The sequence below is a fragment of the Danio rerio genome, chromosome 4, assembly GCF_049306965.1.
Source record: "Danio rerio strain Tuebingen ecotype United States chromosome 4, GRCz12tu, whole genome shotgun sequence".
Classification (NCBI taxonomy): domain Eukaryota; kingdom Metazoa; phylum Chordata; class Actinopteri; order Cypriniformes; family Danionidae; genus Danio; species Danio rerio.
In genome coordinates, this window is record NC_133179.1 from 52,957,848 (window position 1) to 52,972,397 (window position 14,550).

The following is a 14,550-nucleotide window of genomic DNA, read 5'->3' on the forward strand; positions in this document are numbered from 1 at the left end:
ATCTTAGTGTTGCAGCTTTTTCATCTTAGTGTTGCAGCATTTTTCATCTTAGTGTTGCAGCATTTTTCATCTTAGTGTTGCAGCAGTTTTCATCTTAGTGTTGCAGCAGTTTTCATCTTAGTGTTGCAGCATTTTTCATCTTAGTGTTGCAGCATTTTTCATCTTAGTGTTGCAGCATTTTTCATCTTAGTGTTGCAGCAGTTTTCATCTTAGTGTTGCAGCAGTTTTCATCTTAGTGTTGCACCATTTTTCATCTTAGTGTTGCAGCAGTTTTCATCTTAGTGTCGCAGCTTTTTTCATCTTAGTGTCGCAGCGTTTTCATCTTAGTGTTGCAGCTTTTTCATCTTAGTGTTGCAGCATTTTTCATCTTAGTGTTGCAGCAGTTTTCATCTTAGTGTTGCAGCTTTTTCATCTTAGTGTTGCAGCTTTTTCATCTTAGTGTTGCAGCATTTTTCATCTTAGTGTTGCAGCATTTTTCATCTTAGTGTTGCAGCATTTTTCATCTTAGTGTTGCAGCAGTTTTCATCTTAGTGTTGCAGCAGTTTTCATCTTAGTGTTGCAGCAGTTTTCATCTTAGTGTTGCAGCATTTTTCATCTTAGTGTTGCAGCATTTTTCATCTTAGTGTTGCAGCTTTTTCATCTTAGTGTTGCAGCATTTTTCATCTTAGTGTTGCAGCATTTTTCATCTTAGTGTTGCAGCATTTTTCATCGTAGTGTTGCAGCATTTTTCATCTTAGTGTTGCAGCATTTTTCATCTTAGTGTTGCAGCATTTTTCATCTTAGTGTTGCAGCAGTTTTCATCTTAGTGTTGCAGCATTTTTCATCTTAGTGTTGCAGCATTTATCATCTTAGTGTTGCAGCTTTTTCATCTTAGTGTTGCAGCTTTTTCATCTTAGTGTTGCAGCATTTTTCATCTTAGTGTTGCAGCGTTTTCATCTTAGTGTTGCAGCTTTTTCATCTTAGTGTTGCACCTTTTTTCATCTTAGTGTTGCAGAATTTTTCATCTTAGTGTTGCAGCATTTTTCATCTTAGTGTTGCAGCGTTTTCATCTTAGTGTTGCAGCTTTTTCCACTTAGTGTTGCAGCATTTTCATCTTAATGTTGTTGTGTTTTGCACTACTGGGCCCACGTAGTGAATGGTTGTGCTTGTAAATCACCAAAGCTGAAAATGTGTCGCCATCCATTCTGTGTGCTGGAATGTGTAGTCTGAGGAGAACAACACTGGTATTGCTGCCAGTGTCACCTCTTATTTAGCTGATTCCAGCAAATTGTTTCTGACAACGTAGCTCACATGAGAATGGCTGTCAAAGTGCCTGACCGAGCTAGCAGTTCATGGCTTGACTGGTTTGTCATTCAAAGAGGGAGATTGGATTTTTTGGGCCTGTATTGTAGTGTTACTTGTACTGGGGATAGGTCTAATGATATTATGCTGTTTGTCATTAACATTTAGATTTGTATCATGATCAGTAAGTAGACTGATTACAGCGTCAACATCATATCAGATGTTTGAAGATAACTGTATGAACATTGACATAGGGGATGATTTTGACTATAACTTAATAATAATGTCAAATTTCTGTGGTTTGATCCTCTGTGGGGTGATTTTGGTCAGGAGCGCAATGACAGTGATTATTCGTTTAGCCTGGCTCCCAGGGAAGAGGGATGTTTGTAAAAGTAAATCTTAATGGGGAAACTATATATACTATATACATAAAAAGAGTGGTTGAACATATCTAGTGTATATGGAGTGTGCAGAAACCTATTAAATTATTAACATCATGATTATAAACTGTGTGTGATTTTATAATAATATGAATTTAGTGTCATCAATGAATGATAAAAAGAGAGGAATTGTGGTGGAAATTCATTTATATACACTGTGATAGTTAGTTCTTTTATTCTTCCATGGATGTACTGTTTAAGTTAGACCAAGTTTGACCACTTTAACGTCTGTGTATCACCAGGCAAGATCTGGTCAATACATGGTGATTTAACAAACTACATGTTCGCATGGGAGGTAAGGCTGAAATGTAGATGGTCAAAAATGAAGTGCTGATGTAACTGTGATTCATCCTGTATGTCGCGGATGACCTTGTGGGTATTACAAACTAAATAAAAAGAGAACACACTCTCTTTCTGAGTCTCTCTCTCTGCAGAAACTGTTGTTGATGTATGCAGGGCCGGAGCAAGCTGAACTGCCGCTCTAGGCAGAGGACGATCATGCCGCTCTCAACCCCAATGTGAAAACGAAAGTGACCCGTTATGAAAATGAAGTGGGGTGTCGCGGGCCTCTTTTCCAGCGCACTATGCGCGGGTGCTGAGGTAGGGAGGGAGGTGTCGCGGACACTGCGCTATCTATTCTGCCGCCCTATGCGCGGATATAACTGTGAATGCACGGGTGTTGCGGACCTTAATTCTGCCGCCCTATGCGCGGATATAACTGAGGACACTCGGGTGCTGATGGAGGTGTCGCTGACGTTGCCCTCTCTATTCTGTCGTCCATGCGTGAATATATTTGAGGACCCGGGTGGTGAGGGAGGTGTCGCGGACATAACTGAGGACGCGGGTGGTAAGGGAGGTGTCGCGGATGCCGCCCTCTCTATACTGCCGCCTAGGTCGCCTCTATGGACGCGTCGGCCCTGGATGTATGACTGTGTGAACTTCTTTGCAAAGAATAAAACTTTAAAAGACGCTTTGGGTAAGAATTTGTCCTTTTGACCAATGAGAGAGCCTCCTTAAAGAAAATTGCCACTACACTTATCTACTTGTGTGTCTGTGTTTTTCATCTGACTGGTTATTTCCTCATGCCTCAAACAGGATGTGACGTGTTTTCCTGAGGAGAAAGAGTTTTCAGATGTGTTGTTCAGCTCAACAGTTCAGAGGAGGAACAGACAGATTGAGTGCAGGCATTATTTGAGGTGAGAGTTTGCTCTTTCTGTGCTTTATATTATCTATGAGTGTCGTCTGATTAGCCGTCGATTATCTCTTTGTGTTTCTGAGATTTTACTGCTGAGCTGAAGACATTCTGATGATTTCATTTCCACCTTGTAATGTCGAGTGTGTTTCTAGAAGAGGATCACAGAAAGCAAAAGCCTTCTCATTCTGATACTGAAATCTGTGCTTATGAGTGTTTATTAAGCTAAGCACAGTGGACATTTCTTTAGTTATATTGTTTTAGTGTTTGGATATGCAGTGGAACACAGTCAAATAATTCGCCAAACAGATTCAGAGCACTGAACTTCTCAAATGTACAGGGAAACAGGCCTGGCACAGTTCGGATAACATGGTGTGAGTGCGCCCTTACAAAAGCTACAGAATACAGAAAACTCGCACTGCAATTTATAACATCTGGCCCAAATACTACATTTGACGTCTGGCCCATGTCTTGCATGCTGCCTTAAAGGGCCATGACACCCCGCACTTTCGGTTAAAGTCTACTTCAGAATTTTTTCAAAAGATGCATGATTAATGGGCGTGGAGCGAGCATCGGGCAGGAGTGGGCGTAGCCAGCAGGGGAGAACGTGAGCGAACAACTGTTGTTGACAGTTAGCTCACTAAATGAGACAAACCGTGAGGAGACGCATGAGTTTATAGTTTACAAAGTTAAAATGCAAAGAAATGAACAGTGATTTAGTGCCCTGCTACATTTGTTATTCGTAATTTCATATACACATAACCACAATTTATATCATTATAAAGATAAGTGTGTTCATGTAAATCCTATAAATGAGAACTTCTCCCTCAATCCCCGTATCCAGCAGACTCAGTGCAGCAGGTCTCCTGACCTGTCTATTTTAACCATTAGCCCTGCTGGTAATCTGGAGGATTTAGGCAAACACAGCAGCACAGTGATGTGTCTGAATGTGAACGAACTCCTGATAAAAGACAGCGTCCGCCATTCTTTAATTCTCGTGCTGCTCTCCCGACAAAAATGCAAGCAGCACACACACAGCTTTGCTGTATGATCGGCCCTGACAAGATCGCGGAGGAAAACATGCAACAAACCCCGTGGATCATGGAAAAAAACGCATATGAGCCTTCATGAACGGCTAAAAACGGTGTGCTTGGGTCCGTGTCTCACCTCGGGCTTGACTCTGGCAGGTCTGATGAATAATTAAGGAGCCGGCTCTTCTCATAGGATAACAAAACTCCGCTATGAATACTGAGAAACCGATGCGTCATCATTGCACTTGCAGTTCTGCGCTACGTCGCCGATTTTGATCCCGCCCCAAAAATCATTTTAAACCCGGAAGCTGAAATTAGCTGATAAAAGCTCAAAATTATCCAGTTTTCCCCACAATTACAGCTGATAGGTGCTAACATTGTCTTAACTGATGCTCAACACACACAAATCTGTTAATATATAAATAAAAGTTCTCCAGTGTGTTCTGAACTTTTAAAGACGGTGCCACCTCTGCCAAACCTGGCCAATGTTTGGCCCACATGCTGTAAGCCAGTGCCGGATGAATGTCTACTCTACCAGCTTTATAACAAATATGGACAATAATTCTTGCTACCCGAGTACATTCTCAAGCTGCTGCAATGATCTTCCAGTTCTTTTCCCATGTCTGCATTAAACAGGATAAACTGAGGTCTAGGTGGCCATGTGTGTCACAATAAAAACGCTAGGTTACTTGCGTAACCCCGGTTCTCTGAGAACAGAGCGAGGTATCTCACTATGGGAAACGCCTCAGGCGTGACAGAATGTGGAAGCACCAATTACACCACGTCTGTCTGAGGACGGACAAATCACAGCTCGCGATTAGGAGCCCACCCTCTCCTTTATAATCCGCTGTGATTCCCCGAATCGGCATTCGAAGCACGCTCTTCCCGAGTGTAATGCGTGAAGGGAAGTCTGGTGAGATACCTCACTCTATTCTCAGAGAACCGGGGTTACGCAAGTAACCTAGCGTTCTCTTTCAAACATTCGCTCGGTATCTCACTATGGGAATGATATATACCACTCCCGTAACGCATGCTTTCCGAAGCCCCCGGACAGAATCGGTAGAAAGACAACCTTTCAAGCTTATAAGGGACACACATTAAGAACCGCGTGAGCCAATGAAGGCGCGGTGACGTCAAGGCGGTAAAACCTGATAAATGTATGCGGGGAAGACCAACTTGCCGCTTTACAAATATCTCTTACCGAAATCCCTCTGAACAAAGTCCATGAGGTAGCGATACCTCGAGAAGAATGAGCTCTTAAACCCTCTGGGGAACGAAGACCCCTAGATGTATAGGCCAGTTCGATCGCCTCCACTATCCAGTGCGAGAGCCGTTGAGATGAAACAGCCTCACCCTTACGGCGAGTGGCCCATGACACAAATAACTGATCGCTTCTCCTAAACGATCGCGTCTTGTTCACGTAGAGGCGTAATGCCCGTACGGGACACAAAGTGTGTAACTTTCTCTCCTCCGCTGACAAATGCGGAGGGGGATTAAAGGCATGCAACTCAATAGCAGAACAGTTATAAGCAGAATCACTGACCTTAGGAACGAATGCCGGGTTTGGTAGCAGTGTAACCCTGTCATCACGCTTGATGCACCGACAAAGCATGCAGCTTGCTCACTTGCTTAGCTGAGACTAGAGCGAGTAGTAAGGCCGTCTTCAGTGATATGAGCTTAATAGGAATATCCTCCAGAGGTTCGAATGGGGCCCGAGTTAAAGCGTCCAGAACAAGAGACAGATCCCATGACGTGACCAGCCGTTTCACCGCTGGTCTCACGCGCTTCACTCCTTTCATAAAACAGCATATAAGGGGGTGCCGTCCCACTGAAACCCCTTTGAACCCTACATGGCTAGCGGAAATAGCGGCCAGGTAAACTTTAATGGTATAGAACGCTCTCCGTTCGTACAGTGAGCGCGTACAGTGAGCGCGTTGAAGGAGCCCTAGCGCTCTGGATAGTGCTTACGACCTCCCGTGAAAGCCTAAGAGCATTTAGATTTAACCCTTCACGGGCCAGACCCAAAGGTTGATTTGTTCTGGGTGAGGGTGAAATATCTGTGCCCCCGCTTGTGACAGCAGGTCCCGTCGCAGCGTGAGCGGCCAGGGCTCTCCTTGCAGAAGTTCGGCGATCTCTGCCAACCACAGCCTGCCCTGCCAACGGGGGGCTATTAGAAGGAGAGACAACCCGCTTTCTCTTACTCTGTCCAGGGTGGGAGAAATTAGACTTAACGGTGGGAATGCATATAGCAGCACGTTTGGCCACGGGTGCGCCAGCGCATCCACACCCAACGGCGCATCCTCGTCCTCGAGAGAGAAATACAGCGGACATTTTGCGTTTGCCCGCGAGGCGAAGAGATCTACGGCAGCCTTGCCGTACATCTCCCAAATTTGATTCACCACCTGCGGGTGAAGAACCCATTCTCCGTACGTCGGGTTGCCCCTTGACAGAAGATCCGCCCCCACATTTCTGACTCCCGGGACGTGCATCGCGCGCAGTGAGCTCAAGTGAGCGGCGCTCCAGATAATCAGCTTGCACGCTAGATTGTGCAGCTGCAACGATCGCGTTCCCCCTTGGCGGTTGATGTACGCCACCACCGTTGTGTTGTCCGTCCTGACTAAAACATGAAAACCCTTCAAGAATGGAAGAAAATGTTTTAAAGCCAGAAAAACTGCCATCAGCTCCAGCATGTTTATGTGAAGCTCGCGCAGTCAGTGTGTCCAACGACCGTTTACCGATCTGCCCTGAAATACGGCTCCCCATCCCGTTAGGGATGCGTTCGTAGTGACGACTTTTCTCAGAGACACGCTCCCCAGCGGAGCCCCTGATCGGAATATGCAGGGGTTTTTCCAGTGGTGGAGAGCCATCACACACTCTGTGGATATCCGTACCTTGTGCGCGAGGTGCCTGCGCGTGCACAGGCGCTTCGCGGTAATCCAACGCTGAAAATCTCTCATCTTTAATAACCCCAGTGGGATCACAGACAGAGATGAAGCCATCATGCCCATCAGACGGAGACAGGTTCTGAACGAGACCAGGTTTCCTTTGCGTAAATGAGTCAGGCATAGACTGAACGCCGTAATCCTTCTCTCCGAAAGCATGGCGCGGTAAGTTACAGAGTCTAGGCGCAGGCCCAGATACTCTATCTCCTGGGACGGAATCAGCTGGCCTTTGGTGTTGTTGATTCTGAATCCCAGCCTTGTGAGATGAAACGAAAGAGTCTCTGCATCCCGCTCTGCGTGCTCACGTGTGCGAGCGCATATCAGATAATCGTCCAGATAAGCAGATATGCGCAGACCCTTGTGTCTCAGCGGAGACAGCGCTGCTTCCATGCATCTGCTGAACACCCGCGGAGCTAGACTGAGCCCGAATGGAAGAGTAACAAATTCAAACACTTCGTTCTGAAAGGAAAACCTGAGATATTTCCTGTGTGCTGGATAGATGCTTATATGAAAGTAAGCATCCTTGAGATCGATCGAGGCGAACCAATCGCCCCGGCTGATCGAACGAGTGAGAGCTCCTACTGTGAGCATCTTGAATTTGTACTTCCTTAAGTGCTTGTTTAAAGCACGCAGGTCCAGTATTGGGCGCAGACTCCCATCTTTCTTTGGGATTAGAAAGTAACATGAGTAAAAACCCGTCTGAGTTTCCTCCACTGGAACTCGTCTTATAGCTCCCTTCTCCATGAGGGAGGATATCTCTGCCTCCAGCACCTGAGCCGAATCCTCGTTTGCCACAGATGCTATAACCCCGTTGAAAGTAGGGGGTTTTCCAGCAAACTGAAGCCTGTAACCCCTGGTTACAGTTGCGAGGACCCACGGGTGCGGAGAACACTCTATCCAGGCCTCCGGGTGAAGAGACAGAGGCTGCTGCCGAACCGGCCCCACTGGTGGAGCGCTGGTGCCCTCTTGTGGCCAGAGAGAAATTTGGCCAGGATCTGTTTGACTCAGAGACTGGCCAGTCGCTCAGCTTTGAGTTTTCGCTTTTTTCTGTGTTTTTATTTTGTTTTTGGCTTTCTGCGCCCTCGGCATTGAGCCTGGATGCGACAGGGGATTTTTTATTTGCCATGAACAAAGGGAATGAAGTGCTTTGTGACAACACACTTGCGAACGTGTACCTGAACTCGGCAGACCGCATGGTGGCCGAATGCTCTGCACCTGAACTTGTGGAACTGCCGTCAGCAATCCACAGAACATTGTGTGTTGAGGCGAAGTTGGACTGGCCTGAACACAACTCTGAACCATTTCTCTGCCCAAATTCCTCCTCCTCTGCATTTTTGCGGGTGGGGAAACAAACGCGGCGGACTGTGGAGAAGACATCGCAGAAAACCCTAGGTGCTGCCCGTCTCTCCTCTCCACACATAGCGTCCTAGGAATCCCTCTTCTTTTTGGCGGAGGGGTTAGCGGATCTGGACTTTGCAGCCGCTGCCTTGAATGACTGCTTTCCCCATGGCTTAGCGTTTGGAGCAGCGGGGGGGCGAGCCGTCTGCTCTGTGCTGTGGGGTTTAGGCGGTCTGGACGCACTAACAAATTTTCTGCCCTGCGTCGGAGGAGTGGGCCGAGTAGCAGGAACAGGAGGACGTGATGTCCTTTTACGAGGCAATCTTTTTAAGGTCGCATCTCTGCCTCATCGACGCGACCGACTGACCGAATAACCCACTCGAGTCTACGGGAGCGTCGAGATAATCCAATTTTTCCCTGTCCCCGATACTCAAGAGATTCAGCCACAGCGATCGCTCGCCCGCAACGGCGAGAGCCATGGTACGGCCGGAGCTTTGCACCGCCCCGCGTGAGGCGCGCAGATTGAGGTCTATAATGTTGTAGATCTCTTCCCAGACTGCCGGGTTTGGATTGCCGGCGTCCAGCTGCGTGCCAAGCTCCTCCAATAATTCGGCTTGATAGGCCGTCAGCAATGAAGTGACGTTCAAAGCCCTCACTGTTAGCGCAGAAGATTTATATATTTTCTGATACATGGAAGCAGTGAAGCGTTCCATTTTACCAGGGAGGGACGGTGTGGCCGATGAAACAGCAGCCCGCCTGTTTGGATGCAGGTGAAGAGCCACCGTCTGCTCGACTACTGGAGGGTTAGAGAGCCCTAGCCCCTCCATTTCGTTCACGTCGAGCGACGAGTAACCCTTGACGGGCACGCAGTTGGTAAAGGGTTTATCCCATGACCGCTTCAACACCGTGATGCAATCTGGGAGAGCGGGAAGTAGTTGTTTTGCTGGGGGAGCGCGGGGAGCGAACCTTTTCCCGTCATACACATCCCGTTTAACTCCTGGATGACCAGGAGTCACACGCCACGCCGAGCTTGGCGGCAGCACGTTTGCAAACCTCTGTGAGGTCGCAATCCACCACGGTTGACGCCACCTCACCGCTTTGCGCGCTTGTCGGCCTGGATGCGTGGGAAGAAGGGCGGATGACATCCTCCTCCTCATCGTCCGGCTCATCTCGGAGGAGACGGGCTAGTGTCTCATCATCCTCCTCCTCATCCCCTTCCATCTCATCCCCGCCCGCCAGTAGCTGCTGGTCGAACAGCGGCTCATACTCGGGGGATTCTACCTCCATGATGTCCCCCCACGAAACAAGATCCCGCGGAGGAGAGGATTTGGCGTCATTAGCTGACAACGGAGCGGCAGAGAGAACCAGATCGTCCTTGGAAGATGCCGCCACTCGAAGCCTTCTCTCCAAAATCCTCATCGGCATTGCCTGGCAGTGCACGCAGCTTTCGGTGTTCGCCAACGAGGCCTGGGCATGCTTCACACCCATACATGCGATGCACATCGGATGTGAATCCTGGCCCGAGATCATAAATCCGCACGCTGACGGACAGAAGCGCGAAGAGGTCTCCTTCCCCTTCTCCACCGTGACTTTAGACATGGTGAGTCAAAATCAGAGTTAGCTCGCCTTAACGCGTTAGCTATATCAGTTGCTGCTAGTAAAAGCAGCAAAAAAATACTCCGTAATGAGCAAAGAACCCACGACAGATTCAGATGACTGAGCTGCGTTCAGCAACGTTAGCCTTGACGGTACGTTTGTGAACAGAGCAGCGCAGCCTGGGTGCTTAAGGAAAGTCTTCACGAGGAAGAGTGCTAGAATGCAGATTCGGGGAATCACAGCGGATTATAAAGGAGAGGGTGGGCTCCTAATCGCGAGCTGTGATTTGTCCGTCCTCAGACGGACGTGGTGTAATTGGTGCTTCCACAGTCTGTCACGCCTGAGGCGTTTCCCATAGTGAGATACCGAGCGAATGTTTGAAAGAGAACACCATGATTCAGAGGATTCTGAGCATGTACAACTGCGTTCCAAGAGCTTTTATATTATATTAGTCATCAGTTTCTTCAGTGTTCACTTTTTAGCAATAATTCAACTTTTTTAACCCACTTAAAGTAGTGACAATCAATTTTCAATATTTAGCTTTCTGATATGTGAAGTTTCTCACTAGTTAATTTCCTTTTTCAATTTATATATAAATGCTCAGGTCCATATGTTAATTGTAAAACTAATGCAGATGTTGTTGCTCTTGTCCTGTAGCTGTGAATGGGTGAAGCACCATGGCGAATGTTAAACAGCGGCTCAAGGACTCACTGGATGAACTGAAAGAAGATACGCTAAAGGACTTTCAATGGCATTTAATGATTGACCATAGAGAGATTTCAACAGGAGAATTGGAGAATGCTGACAGGCGAAAGACAGTGGATAAGTTGGTGTCATGTTTTGGATCAGAAAGAGCTGTGAAGATCACAGTGGACACCCTGAGGAAAATAAAGCAGAATCAATTAGCTGAAGAGCTGGAGAAAAAACAGCAGCAAGGTATTGTTTAATTCACTGTCAAAATTTACAAATGTGATCAGTTGATTTACATTTTTATCAGCTCAAATCTTTCATGTTAAAACTCTGTCCTAGAAACGGTTTTTGAGTCAGATGTATTGTCATAACATTTATTGCACAGCTTCTAAGCAATGCATTTAAATACATTTAATATTTTGTATATAGCTAAATAGTGTGAATATATTGTTTGTCTTCGTTCATCTGAATTTGTTACTTTATTTATATGTGCATTTGTTATTTTTTTCTAATGGGAAGCACAAGCCATACCTATGTTAATAAACAAAGTAAAACAAGAATGAAGAAGCTTAGAATACGTTGTAAAACAAACATTTCTGAAACAGAAACACATTGTAAAGCCAGCTCACAATGTCCGTAAATTGTCTGTAGTGTGTAGTGTGAATGAGTGTGTATGGATGTTTCCCAGAGATGGGTTGCAGCTGGAAGGGCATCAGCTGTGTAAAACATGTGCTGGATAAGTCGGCGGTTCATTCTGCTGTGGCGACCCCAGATTAATAAAGGGACCAAGCTGAAAAGAAAATGAATGAATGAATGAATACTACTCTCACTAAAGTTTATGTGAGAAATGGGTTTCTGTAGTGTTCCCTCATCTTCTGTCATCAGGAGTCTGCATGACTGTTCAAATATTTGAGCATTAGCAGAATCATAATCCAACTGCAAGATCTCTATCAAGCCTTTTACACAATTTATGCTTTACAAAGTGAGAAGACCTTCAAAGATAAAATTATCAAAACAATCATTTATTACTCATTTGCACAGACAGAATAAACAATGATGGAATATAGAGTTGAGCAAAGGAAAACAAGAACAAAGATCAGTTGTAAAATAAACATTACTGGAACAAGAACACATTGTAAAGCCGGCTCACACTGTGCACTTCTTAATAATAATGGAGTTGTCCTTGGATCTCGCTTTGGAGGCTTGAGCCCCTGCAGCTTTTCTTCTTCAAATGAAAGAGCCTTTTTCTGGGGACAAAAACCATTATTTTTTTCTTTTAAAAATAAAATATCTCTATATTTGTGTGCATGTTTTGTTTGCAGACAGTTGTTCCTGTGGGGAAAAATAAAAATATCTAAATAAATTGAAAGGTCAGGAAACATTGAGACAGCAAATGATCAGCAGAGTATGAAGTAATTCAAAAACCTGTAATAGACACACTTTAATTCTGGAGAATTATTTTTGAAACATCCTGCATTATTCTGAGTAATCAACTTTGTTGACATCAATACAATATAAGATTCAAGTCAAATCACCGACCCCTGCTCATTCAAGTTACCATACAGGTGTCACGTCATTTAAATGATGAAACAAACGACTCCATGGGTGCTGTTGTTATTTTTTAGTATTGAAAAGCACGGGACATAATTATGATTCACTTTAATAAAAAAAAAATAATTGTCTCTCTCTCTTGTAAAGGTGCAGCTTCAGAGACCTGTAAATCCCCTCCTGTTGATTACACAAACACCAGCCATGAACTAAAGGAGAAGTTAAAGGAGGACTATAAGCAGATATTGATTGGTAATTCACAGAAAGGTCGTAAGAAGCACCTGGATGATATTTACACTGATCTATATGTGGTGGAGAACGAGACTGGAGGAAGAGAAAATGACCATGAGGTGATACAGATGGAGTCAAAACACAACCAACATACAGCCAAGGATAAACCACTCAAGTGTAACGACATATTTAAAGTCCAGCCTGACACAGGTCAGCAAAACAGAAGAGTCCTGACACTGGGGATCGCAGGAGTGGGAAAGACTGTCTCTGTCAATAAATTCATCCTTGACTGGGCTGAAGGAAAAGACAATCAGGAAATAGTCTTCATATTTCCACTGCCGTTCCGTAGACTGAATCTGATTAAAGAAAAAAAGTACAGTCTTATAGGTCTGCTTAACAAGTACTTCTTTAGCAGTGGAGGACTGAGCTCTCTTCCTAAAAAACAAGGCAAGGTCATGTTCATCTTTGATGGACTGGATGAATATCGCTTTGAATTGAACTTTAAAGAGGATGATGGCTTTACAGATGTTGATAAGGAAATGACAGTGAGTAAGATAGTAGTAAATCTCTTAAAGAGACAGCTGCTTCACTCTTCCCTCATCTGGATCACATCCAGACCAGCAGCAGCCAGTCTGATACCCCAAGACTACATTGATCAGGTCACAGAGGTGCGAGGATTCAATGATGATCAGAAGGAGCAGTACTTCATCAAAAACAGCAGTCCTGAGGTTGCTGGAAACATCATCAGCCACATCAAGAAATCCAGGAGTCTGTACATCATGTGCCACATCCCCGTCTTCTGCTGGATCTCTCTCACTGTTCTTCAGCCTCTGCTGGGTCAAGAGAGCAATGAAAAAAAACCCACAACTCTCACAGGGATGTACACCAGCTACTTACTGTCTCAAAAGCAACAGATGAAAGAAAAATACAGCAACGATTCTGAACCTAAAGCTAAAGCCTGGTCTTTTGAAGACATTGTTCTGAAGCTTGGGAAACTGGCCTTTAAACAGCTGCAGGAAGGACTACTGATTTTCTACAAAGCAGATCTGAAGAAGTGTGGGCTGGATGTCAAGGAAGGGTCTGTGTTCTCTGGATTATGTACTCGAATGTTTCAGGAGGAAAACCCCATTTCAGGGGAACAGGTGTACAGTTTTGTTCATCTCAGCGTTCAGGAGTTCATTGCTGCTCTCTATGTGTTTTTCACTTACAAAGACAAGGAGGCAAATCTATTTCTTGATTCCTGGAAAAAGAAACTGACATGGAAACTCTCTACAAAGACCCTGTTTAAACTTCATAAGGATGCAGTCGAGAAGACTTTGCAAAGCAGGAACGGACACCTGGACCTTTTCCTCCGGTTCTTGCTTGGTCTCTCACTGGAGTCTAATCAGAGTGACCTGAAGCAGCTCCTGCCAGGACTGAAGCTCGAAACTGAGAACATCAAAGAAACGACTGACTATATCAAAAAGAAAATAGAGGAGGAGAAATCAGCAGGGAGGACCATCAACCTCTTCTACTGTCTGAATGAACTGAAGGATGACTTTGTGGAGGAACTCCAGAAGAGTCTGAGCTCTGGAAATCTTACAGCACAGCATCTGTCCTCTGCTCAGTGGTCGGGTCTGGTGTTTGTGCTCCTGATGTCAGAAGAGACTCAAGAGAAGTTTGAACTGCGGAAATACAGAAGATCTGATGAAGCACTGATGAGACTGATACCAGTGGTCAAAAACACCACAAGAGCACTGTAAAAGTTTTCTTTATACACTTATGCCCATTTCACACATTGATTTGCAACACATCTGCAACCCATGAGTCAAATGTGCGCAGTGCAGAAACAGCACAGACTATTTGTGCTTTCACATCAAATATGTATTACTGATCTCCTGCTGTATATAATATCTGTTCTCTTTATGTTTACTCCATTTTCATACATTCTTTTCAATACTTTGATTCTCTTTTTACACAATACAATAATATAATCTCACCTTTCTTTAACACATATATATATATATATATATATATATATATATATATATATATATATATATATATATATATATATATATAGATAATGTGCATTTCAAAACTGTTAGCTCTAAAATGTTAACGAGTTTGGAAAACGGAGAAAGTTTTTAATAATGATAACTAATAATTAATTATCACACAAAACTGTGAATTGTTAGGTAAAGAATACTTTTATGTTTATTTTACAGCCTTGGATTCTCTCTTAAATTCAGTATTTACAGAGTCCATATAGTGATTTCACC

The 14,550-nt window shown here is 44.7% G+C and overlaps 2 long non-coding RNA genes across 4 annotated transcripts in view; both read left to right on the forward strand.

Moving 5' to 3' along the window:
* LOC141381964 (uncharacterized) overlaps nucleotides 1-14,550 on the forward strand; it is a 1,176,553-nt gene that overhangs the window by 750,835 nt on the left and 411,168 nt on the right. The window lies entirely within an intron of this gene.
* The window catches only part of LOC570694 (protein NLRC3), a 31,409-nt gene continuing 19,710 nt past the window's right edge, over nucleotides 2,852-14,550 (forward strand). For 2 of the 3 annotated variants that reach the window (XR_012402467.1, XR_012402469.1), the window contains exons 1-3: nucleotides 2,852-2,917; nucleotides 10,478-10,756; nucleotides 12,209-14,027. This is a non-coding gene — a long non-coding RNA (protein NLRC3). Of the gene's footprint in view, nucleotides 2,918-8,452; nucleotides 9,825-10,477; nucleotides 10,757-12,208; nucleotides 14,028-14,550 lie in introns of those variants that run through there. The other variant, XR_012402468.1, reaches the window with a different exon arrangement.